This window comes from Phallusia mammillata, chromosome 6, assembly GCF_965637545.1.
Source record: "Phallusia mammillata chromosome 6, kaPhaMamm4.hap1.1, whole genome shotgun sequence".
NCBI classification, from domain to species: Eukaryota; Metazoa; Chordata; class Ascidiacea; order Phlebobranchia; family Ascidiidae; genus Phallusia; species Phallusia mammillata.
This window is the reverse complement of record NC_137257.1, coordinates 13,821,757-13,835,547: the sequence shown is the minus strand read 5'-3', so window position 1 is coordinate 13,835,547 and position 13,791 is coordinate 13,821,757. Positions and strand designations below refer to the sequence as shown.

Here is a 13,791-nt window from a genome sequence, read left to right as displayed (position 1 = left end):
GTTATAGTGATGGCAACTGAGGCTGATTTTAGTTGTATTGACTTGGAATATTAGTGTTTGTTATATAACTACAGATCTTTAACATATAAAATAATTGTACAAGACAAGCAGACCTTCTTCACGGTGTAGTAGTTTTTTTTAACGATTTATCCAAGTGATGTATACATTTTGTCAAATCCTGTGGTGTAGTGGTTTATCACATTTGCTTTATGGCAAAGGACCCTGGTTCGATTCCAGGCGGGATTAATAAGTATACAATCACTTGGTTATGTGGTTTATTGATCTAAGTGGTAAGTTAATCTCAATATCAAACTCACATAAACTTCAGTTTTTTCATTACTATTTTACACACGTTTTTATTACAGGTTTAATACATTTGCTCCTAGCATTGCATCTTAGTCCGGCCATCGAAAGGCCGGATAAATAACATTGGCAGGCAATCCTGAAATCCAAGCAAACACTCTCTGGTTTGCTCGGACCATTTTTAAGAAAAATATATGAACCATACTAGCCAAATTATCACTCTAAGAGAGGATGCTGTTTCCCCATGAATCAAGACTTAACCAATACAACAGGTGATAATTAAATTGTATTAACTGAAATAATGAATTGGAACATTAAAAGTGATACATGAAAGAATGAGAATATATTTAAGCAACAACTGAAATTGAAACAGGTTAAATGGCACCAATAAAAGGAAGGTTAATACTGCCGGACGGTAAGTTCCTCAGGTTAAAAGAAAAATAATGAATTTCCGGAATCTATAAGCCCATGGCTTTAAATCACCCCTACACATTTCTAATAAGGCATCATGGGAATCATTCCTAGATAGTGCTTATATATTGTTGGTCTAAAATTGCGTGATAACACACCATTGCATTAATCAAGCTTTATGTCTTGAAATGATGGGGTCTCTTTAGGTCATCATCTATGGTAACTACCCTCTGCCAGGACCCAGAAAAGAGATTTCAGTACATGCTTGTCACTACAGATGGCAAATTACCAAAAGGCAAAGGAATGCCTTAAACAAAAGCATTGTCAGTGTTGATGGATGTTCCTCATTCCAAAGTGTTGACCATTCATTTGGATGCCCTGTTGGACAATCATAAATTTAAATTAATGAAAATGATATTCAAATTCCACACAAAAGTTCGACTTCACCATCTTTTGCAAAAAAAAACTGGAGACGAAATCAGAAAAAGTATAGCAAAATAGTTTTTTTGATCTTCAAAGTTAAGTTTTAAAACTTGCAATAAAAGTTTTTGTGGGGGTTCATTGCATGTTGCATCTTTGTCAAATTGTCTCTTTTTAGATAAAATAAAGATTAACAATTGCATAAATATATATCTTTGCTGCTAAATGCCTACACGTAGGTGAAATAGCTAAAATATAAATCCGACGACATCAGCAATTTCTCTCCACAGAACCGCGTAATATGCGTATATTAAGAGCAATAGACTCAATACGACCTGAAAACAACATAAAAATATTTACCTCACTGTAAAAACTTTGCACTAACGCTGAATTTAGTCACAATAACGCTCTGATGGCTGCCACCGCCTGACGCAGGTGATCCTTCCAATATGGATGCCGTACCCTCCATGTAGGCTTCACTTTTCCGCTTGGATGCGCTATCCAGGCTTTTTTTCTAGATCAGTGGGTAGATCCTCGTTATCGTGTTAGTAGCTCTACCGTCAATCAATCCCACCGTTGCCTGATGGAATTCGTATCGGCATTCTCAATTATCGGTGGTATAGGGGGATAATACCGTTTTGCATTTAACGTTCAGTATAATACACGTTTTCGGTCATGGAATTAATGCGGTTGTTAATAAAACACTTGCCGGCCTCATCATAAGTGGCCAAGTACACCATCTGCATTCGACAGTAACCATCTTCGGGTTTTGAATACACTATACTCGTATGGTGACTCATGAAACAGCATTGACCTACCATACACGCCTCTTCATTACCAAAGAACTACCTTCTGTCGAATTCAACCACCAAATACCACAGCCCAGTCTAGTTTGAGTGGTTATACACAGTAAGGTCAGTTGCATCATAAGGTTTTGTATCGGACTCTGCAACAAATTAAACACTGAAAATGTGTAATCATTAAGCCAAAAGTTCTAGTGTAAAAGCATTTGATATTGTGAAAAGGTAAATTCTTTACCACCATTAAGCACTTACCAACAGAACTGTAATAATTTGGCAAAAAATGCTAGAGGAGGTCACTTGGAATGCATGTTTGGTATGTGTTCTACTTGATTGTGATACCAAGTTGTTATAACTTAGAAGAACCACTTCTCTCAGTCATTTGGTAACAGTGTAGCCTAATACAAAAAAGCAACGGAACTATTAGAACATCACATCTTATACAAATCACACTTATGTTAACCGAAATGTTTGGAATTAAAATGTCAAAAGTATCATATTCATAAAAAAGATTTTCTATTGGTCATTGCATGCACAAATATATGTAAATATACCAACCTTTCAATAAATTTGCAACACCATTCCGGTTCACAATTTTTGTTTATTGACGTAAAGTCCAAAATGACACGTACGAAAAAACAGCACAATGCAGAACTAACATACGAATATGGGGAAAAATACAGGTATAAATAACAAATAAGCGAATACATATGCAAGAAAAGGTATTAGTTGTGATAAGGAAACTGCACGAGAAATAATAGTAACAAGTATGTAGGCATTCCTTTTTTTATTATCGGACGAACAAAAGAAAACCGGGTGTGAAGGAGAAATAAGGGACTGAGAAAAAAGATAGAAAAATAGACATAATAAGCAACATGAGAAATGTTGCATGATTATAATATTTGCGCATTTGTTTACACATCTATACATTTCTTTCTTTTTTGATGACGGACAAAGGAAAAACCGAGTGTGAGATTGATGAAGGGAAAGATCGTCAAAAACGATGGGAAAACAATTTTCCATTTTTTCTCTGATCAATTTGGTATACATGTGTATACATTATTTTATTATTATATTTTATCTTTTCTTTCAGCATCCGGTTGTAATAATGAAAAAGAAATCAATTACAAACGTTGGAAAATGAGTGTATAATAATAATTGAAAAAAAAAACAACACAAACGAAAAGAAACCGAATTAAATAATAACATTACGAGTGAATGACTGACTACCTTAGGGCCCCCTCAGCCCCTGGAGTACTCGTAAAAAGCTGGTGTCACTGCGTTTGTTTTCAAAAAATATTCGGCGAATAATGGATTTTTATCAGAAGAAAATATCTTGTTGCTTCAGGGTTCGATTTTGTCGTATTTTATTTTGTTACGGTGTAACCAAATGCTGTGTTTTGAATCAGAAAGTATGTAAATTAAAAAGTCGGACCAGTACTCCAGGAGCGATGGTATTTCCATGTTAATAACCAGGTTGATTGTAAATTTTAGCGAGGTGCACCCAGTGGCACGAGTGATGAGCTGGTGCACCTCGCGCAAAAACGTTTGAATTGCATCGTAGGAAAATATGCCAGGTTGTTTCGGCGGATTTTTGACAGAAGGGGCATAATGTGTCGTTGTCAAGAAGGAAATCGGAAAACTGGGAAAGGCAATTCCATGTTATGCGGTAATTCAAAGTTCTTAAATTATTAAGGATTATAAGGCGGTGAATGCCCTGGGACGGGTGGGCGGTGACACTAGGGGAGCAATTGAGGGAACGTTATAGGTTACGAATCTTGTCATTGAGGAGGGTTTCCAAATTTAATTTGTATTTATCAATTAATTTTTGAAGAATGGGTATAGAAGGGTGATGGTACATCAGCATGGGGAGTGCTGTTTATCGAACGAAAGCCAAATTGGCGGGAGAGCTGATGCCCGATGTTGTATTCCGTCAAGGCAAGACCGGGTGTGATTGTTAAATTATTTTCTCGATGTTTACAATATTTATATATGTTACAAAGGTAAAGCAGGTCACAGTATAGGGGGATGTTTGCCACATTATGGTTTGCTTATCGTTTCAATCGGGAGGGCAACTCTCCGACTCCCGCACACGTACTTTTCCACCATGTCGTTCACCTTCTCCGCGATGTCGCCAGGGAGGGGATAAAGGTTTGCGGTATAGGCAAGGTGGGGTAATCATTTTGCTTTTGATAAAAGTGACTTGGCGTACGCTTTAAGAGCGAGATTTCTTGTTTTAATTGATGGGTATTTGCTTCTCACAGGTTTTGAATTGTTTTTTGAGCGCCGATCGAGATTCCTAAAATATCCCATTTAGATTCAGACCAATTGATATTGGGGAGTTGGGTAGTGGTATTTAGGTTGCTTGGCTGAATGCCTTCTGTTTTTTCAGGAATAATTTTTAAGCTTGACGCCAAATAAAAAAGGTCAAAGGGAATGGGTGAGGGTCAATATGACATCATCCGCATAGCTGGGGCACTTAATCAAGTGCCTTCCAGGTAGGCGGATTCCCTCAACACTGGGATCATCCTGGAACGCTTGGGCGAGGGGTTCAATAGCCAGTACGAACAAGTACAGGCTAAGGGGGTCGCCCTGACGAACACCGTTTAGAATCGGAACGCTTCTGGTGGAAAAGCCGTTGACGAAATCTTCGAGCTGCCCTCCCTGTACTAATTTTTAATATTGTCAATATATTGTTGAGGGAAGCCCATTTTTAAAAGGAGCTTCCAGAGACAAGCGTGGGCAATGAAGTCCAAGGCTTTTTTGAAATCTGAAGAAATCAAATAATATTGAAGCTCTCTGTATTGGGCCTCATACAGGAGGTCCCTTAAGAGGGTTGTGGCTTCCGATATTTTTTTGCCAGGTGTTGCGAATTGATGTGGTTGAACAACATGCGGTAATATGGCCTTGAGGCGAAGGGAAAGGATTTCAGAATATATTTTTAGGTCAGAATTGAGCAAGGAGATAGGTCTGTACTTACCCTCAAATTACTTACCCCTTGTCGTTTTTGTGGATGAGTGTAATGAGCCCATCGTTAAAATTTGAGGGAATTTGACCATTATGAATGCAATTAATAACACTGGGCAACAAAAATATTTATATTTTTTTTTTCTGGGGTCTGTAATGTTTTAACTGATTTTGACTAATTCTAGTGCCCTGATTTCAAAAATGCAATCGGTTTATCTGTATCACGTCTAGTTTTCCTGTTATGGTACATCCACGTTTGAAAAACAATCTATATGTATACACTGTAGTGAAACTGGTTTTGAGTATTTTATTTGGAATTAACGTTGTTGCAAGAACAAAATTTCGAATTTAATTTTAAATGTAACAGGTGGACACTCCTAACAAACAAAATTCAACGCACAAAAAAAGTTATTAGGTATAGGCCTACACATGTACTTTGGTAACTTTCGGAACTGACTGGCAGCAATATCGTCCCGTTTAATTGACCAACAGCAGTTAGCCAGGACCACATTATTCCCTCTTCCCTGACACGTTTCGTTTTACTGATATCCTGTTGGAACCTTTCAGCTTAATTCTCATCATTTATATCCCCTACGTTTTAAGGGAAGTGTAGCTTTATACTCATTTTCGTACCGAATTTTTCAGACCGCTTTATAACTTAGTTATGTACTCTTTCTAATAATTTCAGTCCCTCTCTACTGTTTTTGTCCATTACTGCAATATTCCAGTCAACATTAGGTAAGTGGAGCCCATTGCTTGTCCTAAACCCCTAAAGCCACATCGAAGTGTGCAAGATATGCACATTTGATACAGATCTTTTTTTTTGTTCTTTTTAGTTGTTGTAGGGCAGGGGTCTCCAACTCAAAGTTTGTCCTGGGCCAATGTTTGAGCTGCCTTAAAGCCGCGGGCCACATACGCCCTGATATGTCAAAACGCTTTCAAAGACCTTAATTATGCAAGCTAAACACCACTCTATTAACACTCTAGGCCGGCTCTTTCCAAACCAAAGTCTTGGGCTCTTTAACGGTTGAAGGCGCTTTTTTTCGTTGACCTTTATGAGGTTTTGTCTTTAAAATCTTTTTTGCTTGTTCAAGGCTTTTTATTTCACCACAATTAACAATGAAAGCAATTGTTTGCGCATAATTCATATTTTATAGTTTTGTCTGTGATGTCACAAACCGCTCTTAGATCATTGATATGCGTTACCAAGCAAATAATAATTAGGTGAAATGAATCCTAAAAGCTGTAGTGGTAAAACTGAAAATTACTTTTAGCAGGTTAAGATTTAGTTTTGCTAAAGCGTTTGATTGGCTTTAGCATTGGATTTTTCTTTGACCGCGAGTTCAATTTGTTTCTTATAAAAATCGTCCTAAGCACCTAAAACAGTCTAGGCGGCCTACTCAAATGTTAATAAAATGTTGATTGGTCTTCAAAGGCATAAACGTTCCTCATCCATAAAATAAAATTACACAGTAAACAAGAACTAAACGGTTTTCTAAATTTACACTTGATGACCAGCAGACTAAGTTCGCATTATTTCATCATATTTATGTATCACAAAGGTTCATTTTTTTAACGTATAGTGATATATGGGTGTGTCCAGTTAAAGTTTCATTACTTTTCCTTACTTAAACACTCGACGGATGAGTAAAACAAAAAGTTGGTCCTATTTAACGAAATAATAATATTTTTTCATTTGCTAATAACGCGCCGCGGGCCACGGAAAATTGCCTCGCGGGCCAGACGTGGCCCGCGGGTTGGAGACCCCTGTTGTAGGGGTATTCAGCAGTAATGTAGCATAAAACATCTTGGTAATTAATGCAACACCTCATAGATGACCTAGCCACTATTAATTTTAGTTTTACCACCTTGCTTTACTAGTCTGAAAATCACTCCATAAAACACCTATAGTTTAAAGTTACCGCTAGCCTGCACCAACCATTTTTAGACAGAGCATAAGCATAGAACGCATATTCATGCTATAAAACTGACTGGACTGTAGGAAATTAATGTGTATAATGTAACAAAATTTTAACAAACACATAAAAGCATGATTTTCAAGTCATTGAATCAATGTGGTCATAAATTTTGATTTTGTAAATAACTTAAAAAGTTGATCTGATTGAAGAAAACCGTAATGATTTTTGAAATCAGCACCCCAAAATTAGTCAATATCAGTTTTAACATTAAAGACACCAAAACTTGTGTTGGCCAGTGTAATTTCAGTAAATTTTGTCCCAATGGTTCCCCAATTGAGTTAAAAAATTCAAAGGAGAGACCATCTGGTCCGGGAGATTTCCCAGCTTTAAACGTAGCGAGTGCCCGTTCAATTTCTTCTTTATGAATTGTTTCGGTTAACGCCAAACATCCCGCTTAATTTAGGGCAGGGGTCTCCAACTGAAAGTTTGTCCACAGCCAATTTTTGAACTGCCTTGAAGCCGCGGGCCACATGCGCCCTAAGATGTTAAAACGCTTTGATCTTGATACTGCATGCTACACAATTCTATTAACACTTTAGGCCTTCTCTTTCCAAACCAAAGTCTTTCGTTCTTGAATGATTGAAGGCGCTATTTTCGTTGACCGTCAAGAGGTTATGTCTTTGAAATCTTTCTTGCGTGTTCAAGGCTTTTTATTTCACCACAATCATCAGTGAAAGCAATTGTTTGCGCATAATTCATAACTCAGTTTTGTCTGTGTTGTCACAAATCGCTTTAAGATCGTTGATATGCGTTACCAAGCAAATAATATCCAGGTGAAATGAATCTTAAATGCTGCAGTGGTAAAACTGAAAAATACTTTTAGCAGGTTAAGATTTAGTTTTGCAAGAGCGTTTAATTGGCTTTAGCATGGGATTTATCTTTGACCGCGAGTTCAATTTGTTTCTTATGAAAATCACCGTCCTGAGCACCTAAAATAGTCCATTCGGCCTACTCAATATAATAAAATGTTGGTTGGTCTTCATAAGCGTAAACCTTCCTCATCCGTAAAATAAAATTACACAGTAAACAAGAACTAAACGGTTTTCTGAGTTTACACTTGATGACCAGAAGTTCGCACTATTTCGTCATAATTATGTATCACAAAGGTTCAATTTTTGTAACGTAGTGATATATGGGTGTGAGTTAAAGTTTCATTACATTTTCTTTGTTGAACACTCGACGGTTGAGTGAAACAAAAAAAGTTGGTCATATTTAACTAAATAATAATATTCTTTATCAATTGCTAATAACGCCACGGGCCACGGAAAATTGCCCCGCGTGTTGGAGACCCCTGATTTAGGGTGTATATTATTTAAAAACTCTTCCTGGATGGGCTCATTAACAGTACTGGCCGAAAAAAGGTGTTCATAAAATTTAGCGTTTTTTATCCAAAATAAAAGAGATGTCGGAGTTTGCTTGCCCAGAATCGTCAACAAGGCTTTCGATCAAAGTCCTTTGGCGATTCAGAGCGAAGCGTTGAAAAAATTCTTTAGTTCCCTTATCTCCTTGCTCAAAACTTAGGAGTCGTTCCCTAGTAATTCTCTTCTTCGCCCTATTGCAAAGAAGGGTGGCCAATTGTTTTTTAAAGGTATGGTATTGGGGGAGTAGGGAAGGATTCTCTGCCATGCCTTCCCACAGTTCCGTCACTTTTCGTTCCAGGTCTTTTTGTTTCGTTTTTGTAATTTAGCTAAACGTTTCGAATTTTGTATGTTTAACGATTTAATTTTTTGTTTGATAAGCATCCACCAGGAAGGAGCGTTCTCGAACAAATGTTCCGCCTGTGTTAACCACCGGGGCCATTTGTCCGAGAGCTCATCGTACGCGGCGACATTGCTTTTCCAAGGCGGTGATCCTCGCTGGGGCAAAGGCCCAATTTGGACAGTGAGGATCACCGCGTCGTGGTCCGAAAGAGAAAAAGAAAAAATGTTTTTTTTCGCGAATTGGTTGAATCGTATTTTTCATACAAAAACGGTCTAAACGAGATTGTGAATTTCCTTGTCGTCGCGTAAAAATTTGCTTGTTTCCGTACAAGGAACGAAAAGCGTCGGAAACTTAAAAGCCATGGCATAGTTGCCTCAAAGGAACCATTGCCGCATTGTTACGTTCAGAGGGAGGGAAACGGTCTAACCCGGGTTGTTCAACCCCATTAAAGTCGCCAGCAAGTATGGTTGGGTGGTTGGAGGTGACGAAAGGATATAAGTTTTCAATAAATGATTTTCTAATTGCCGCTTTAATATCTATTTCCGGGGCGTACACGTTTATGACGTGAAATATTTTAATATCGGCAACCACAACCCTCCCGTCCCAAACCCCGTGATGCGACACAAAGGAGATAGACGGGTGAATTAGTAAAATTGCAACTCCATTGCTCGCCACACTTTTGTTATTTTGATTTGAATAGAACAAGGCCCTGGAGAGCCTAAATCGACGAGTCCATGCCTCCTGTTCGATTCTCGAGTGAGTTTCTTGCAGGAGGACGACATGGACTTCCAACTGCCGAAGACTCTGGAAGACGGCCAGTCTCCTGGCGTCATCCGCGAGTCCTCGGCAGTTGAGGGTTGTTATTTTAAGGTAGTCAGCCATGAAAAAAATTAGGCAGTGTAAATAAAAGATGCAAAGATAAAATAAATTACGTTTGACCGCCCGGGTCACTAGCGTGGTGCGTATGAGGATGGTATGTCCTATCGCACTTTGGGCACGTTGTTGTATGTCCGGGTTGGACTGCGAGAACTGAACCGCAAGCACAACCAAAAGTGATTGCGGAACAGCCCTCGCAGACCTTCTCCAAGGCCGGACCTGGCTCTCCCGCAAAGCGCCCACACGGGCACTTGGAATTTTTTTGTTATTGTTTTGTTGGGGGAGGGAGTAGACCTCCCTCGTTTCTTTCGCCTAACCTTTGTGAAGGTGTTTTCCTCGGCTGTTTCCTCTATCTCCTCCGAAGTTTCCTCCATAGAGTCGTTTTTGCTGGTGTCAGCGCTCGGTATTGAAGAGGAGTCGCAAAGGACCTCCTCCTCCTGGGCAACATCAGGTGGCATATCCGATGAATCCTGTGAGGGGCGGGCAGGGTCCCCTTCGCTGGTATCCAGTGAAATATTTGGATGCGATTGCAGCCCCCCACATTAGCTCTTCATACGCTGCTTTAACTGCTTTCGCGTTATCCTCGGCGTTCACGACCGTTGCGTGACGGCTGTGTTTCCCTTTGTTTTCCTTTGGAGTTATCGACAAGGTGGGGAAATCTTCCACTTCAATTTTCTCTTGTGGGCAGTCGCGATCCCTGTGGCCGAAGTTTCGACAAAGAAAACATTGAATTGGCTGATTGTCGTAATGGACCACAAAGCGTAGTCCGCTAACTCGGACGTTTTTTTGGGATCGGATTCTCTTCCAGATCGGTGGTCCTTACTTCAAAGATTCTTTTTCCATTAATTTTTTTGTACTGCGGATCTCGCAATTTGTAGTACTTTAGTACTTCTCCGTGCCATCGTTGGGATGATGAAGTTTGGCGTATTCCACTTCTTTCAAAGAACTTAGACGTTCCGCTAGCACCTTTGCATTTTCTTTGGAAGTGCAGGTTATGCCGGTGAGGCCGTTGAACCTCTCCACAATTCCTTAAATAGAGTGTAGTGGGAATTTCACCTTCTCTATCCACTTGTAAATTAAAACCCGGGTTTTCTTTTCAAGAAATTTACCGAGGACCTCCATGTCTCTTAAAAAGGCTGTGGTGGGCCTTGCCGAGCCTCCGCCCACAACTTTATTCCACCCCGGCTTCACGGTCAGGGCTCCTCTTCTAGAGACCTCTCCACAATTCCTTCAATAGATTGTAGTGGGAATTTCACCTTCTCTATCCACTTGTAACTTAAAACCGGGGTTTTCTTTGCGGGAAATTTAACGAGGACCTCCGTCTCTCTTGAATATTAACCCTGATTGTATTATGTATATATATATTACTTATGTGGGAACAAAAAAAAATATTATAGAACATAAATAGTGTCATGATATGGTGTTTAGCAATAAACTAAATAAAAAGTGCCAAAATGATCGTAAAACAAACTGATTTATATAGGATGGGATCTAGACAGGCGGATGAGCGGGGAGGTGACGTGACCATGGCAACGTAAGTCTGTATAAACAACACGGGGAATGTTGTATGGTAATGGTTGCGTATTTATATCGGACGTACGCATGCAATCAAATATATTTATATACATTTTTTTATTTATTGATAACGGACAAAAAAAAACGGGTGTGAGATTGATTAATTTAAGGAAAAGACCGTCAAAAACGATAGAAAAATAAACATATCAGGCAACATGGAGGATGCACTTATGTCGGACGTTCTCCTTTTTTTGTCTATGTTCAATTTGGTATATATTTATACTTTGTTTTTCTCAATCACAGTACGCCAGGCCCATTGAAGGCGCCATACCGAATCAGCCGGTCACCAAGCATTCACCACCATATGGCAAGGCGTAGGCTAGAAAAATCTAGCCTGCGGTGGGATTCGAACCCACGACAGGAGTCTTTCCGGGACTCGCGCTCTACCAACTGAGCTACGCAGGCTCAGTGGAGAATCCGCCGAAAATCTTATTTTTCTCAAACGTGAAAAAGTGGGTAAATGATAATGATCGAAAAAACACAGACGGAAAGAAACACAAATAAATAATAACAACAAAAGTGAATGGCTGACTACTTTAGGGCTTCCCTCAGCCCCTGGAGTACTGGTAAAAAGGTGGTATAACGGCGTTTGTTTTTTAAAAAAAGTCGGCAAATAATGATTTTTTCACAGAAGAAAATATCTTGTTGCTTCAGGGTTCGATTTTGGCGTATTTTATTTTGTTACGGTGTAACCAAATGCTGTGTTTTGTAACAGAAAGTGTGTAAATTAAAAGGTCGAACCAGAACTCTAAGAGCGATGGTATTTCCATGTTAATAACCAGGTTGATTGTAAGGTTTAGCGAGGTGCACCCAGTGGCACAAGTGATGAGGTGCACCTCGCGCCAGACCGTTTGAATTAAGTTGCATTGTAAGAAGAGATGTCATGATGTTTCTGCGCGTTTTTGACAGAAGGGGCACAATGTGTCGTTGTCGAGAAGAAAATTGGAAAACTTTGTAGAGAGGGGAAGGCAGTTCCATTTTATACGGTAATTTAAAGTTCGTAAATTGTTAGGAAGTATAGGGTGGTGAATGCTCCTCCAGTGGTCATCCTGGGACGGGTGGAAGGTGTCACTAGGAAAGCAATTGAGGGAACGATATAGGTTACGAATCTTGCCATTGAGGAGGGTTTCTAAATTTAATTTGTATCTGTCAATTAATTTTAAAGAATGGGTACAGTAGGGAGATGGAGCATCTGCATGGGGAGGGTTGTTTATTAAACGAAAGCCAAATTAACTGGAAAGCTGATGTCCGATGTTGTATTCCGTCAAGACAAGACCGGGTGTGGTTGTTAAGGTATTTTTGCAGTGTTTACAAAATTTTCTATGTTACAAAGATAAAGCAGGTCACAGTATAGGGGGATGTTTGCCACATTGTACCCACCTCTGTCAAAGGGTTTGCTTAAGGTTTCAATCGGAAGGGCAACTCTCCGACTCCCGCACACGTACTTTTCCACCATGTCGTTCACCTTCTTCCCGATGTCGCCAGGGAGGGGATAATGGTTTGAGGTATAGGCTAGGTGGGGTAATAATTTAGATTTTGATAAAGTGACTTGGCGTTCCATGTGGATGGATAACGCTTTAAGAGCGAAATTTCTTGTTTTAATTTATGGGTATTCGCTTCCCACAGGTTTTGAATTGTTTCTGAAAGGCCCAATCGAGACACCTAAAATATCCAACTTTGATTCAGACCAATCGATTTCGGGAAGTTGGGTAAGGGTATTAACGTTATAACCTTAATCAAGTGCCTTCTAGATAGGCGGATTCCCTCAACACTGGGGTCATCCTGGAACGTTTGGGCGAGGGGTTCAATAGCCAGTACGAACAAGTTATGAATGCAATTAATAATTTCAGTAAATTTTGTCCTGATGGTTCCCCAATTGAGTTTATAAAATTCAAAGGAAAGACCATCGGTTCCGGGAGATTTCCCAGCTTTAAACGTAGCGAGAGCGCGTTCAATTTCTCCTTTACCAATTATTTCGGTTAGCTCCAAACATGCGCTCTCGCTCAATTTGGGATGTATATTATTTAAGAATTGTTCTTGGATGGGCTCATTAACATTACCTGCCGAAAAAAGGTGTTCATAAAATTTGGCGGTTCTTTCCAAAATAAATGGAATGTCGGAATTTGCTTGCCCAGAATCGTCAACAAGGCTTTCAATCAAAGTCCTTTGACGATTCTGGGCGAAGCGTTGAAAAAATTCTTTAGTTCCCCTATCTCCTTGCTCAAAACTTAAAAGTCGGTCCCTAGTAATTTTCTTCTTCGCCCTATTGCGAAGAAGGGTGGCCAATTGTTTTTTAGGGGGATGACATTGGGGGAGTAGGGAAGGATTCTCTGCCATGCCTTCCCACAGTTCCGTCACTTTTCGTTCCAGGTCTTTTTGTTCCTGTTTTTGTAATTTAGCTAAACGTTTTTGACAATTTTTTGACTTTTTTTGACAAGTCAAAAAATAATCGCCTTAGATATAAGTTTTCAAAAATGATTTTCTAATTGCCGCTTTAATATCTATTTCCGGGGCGTACACGTTTATGACGTGTACGCATTGTGTAAATATTTTAATATCGGCAACCACAATCCTCCCGTCCCGATCCCCGTGAAGCGACACAAAGAAGAGAGACGGGTGAATTAGTAAAATTGCGACTGCATTGCTCGCCACACTTTTGTTATTTTGATTTGAATGGAACAAGGCTCTGGAAGGCCCAATTTACGAGTCCATGCCTCCTCCTGTTCGATTCTCGATTGAGTTTCTTGCAGGAGGACGAC

General features: G+C 39.5%; 1 non-coding gene across 1 annotated transcript; it reads right to left on the bottom strand.

Moving 5' to 3' along the window:
* Positions 1-11,363: 11,363 nt before the first annotated feature.
* Positions 11,364-11,437, bottom strand: Trnas-gga (transfer RNA serine (anticodon GGA)). The gene has a single exon. It is a non-coding gene; the product is annotated as a tRNA-Ser (tRNA).
* Positions 11,438-13,791: the final 2,354 nt, after the last annotated feature.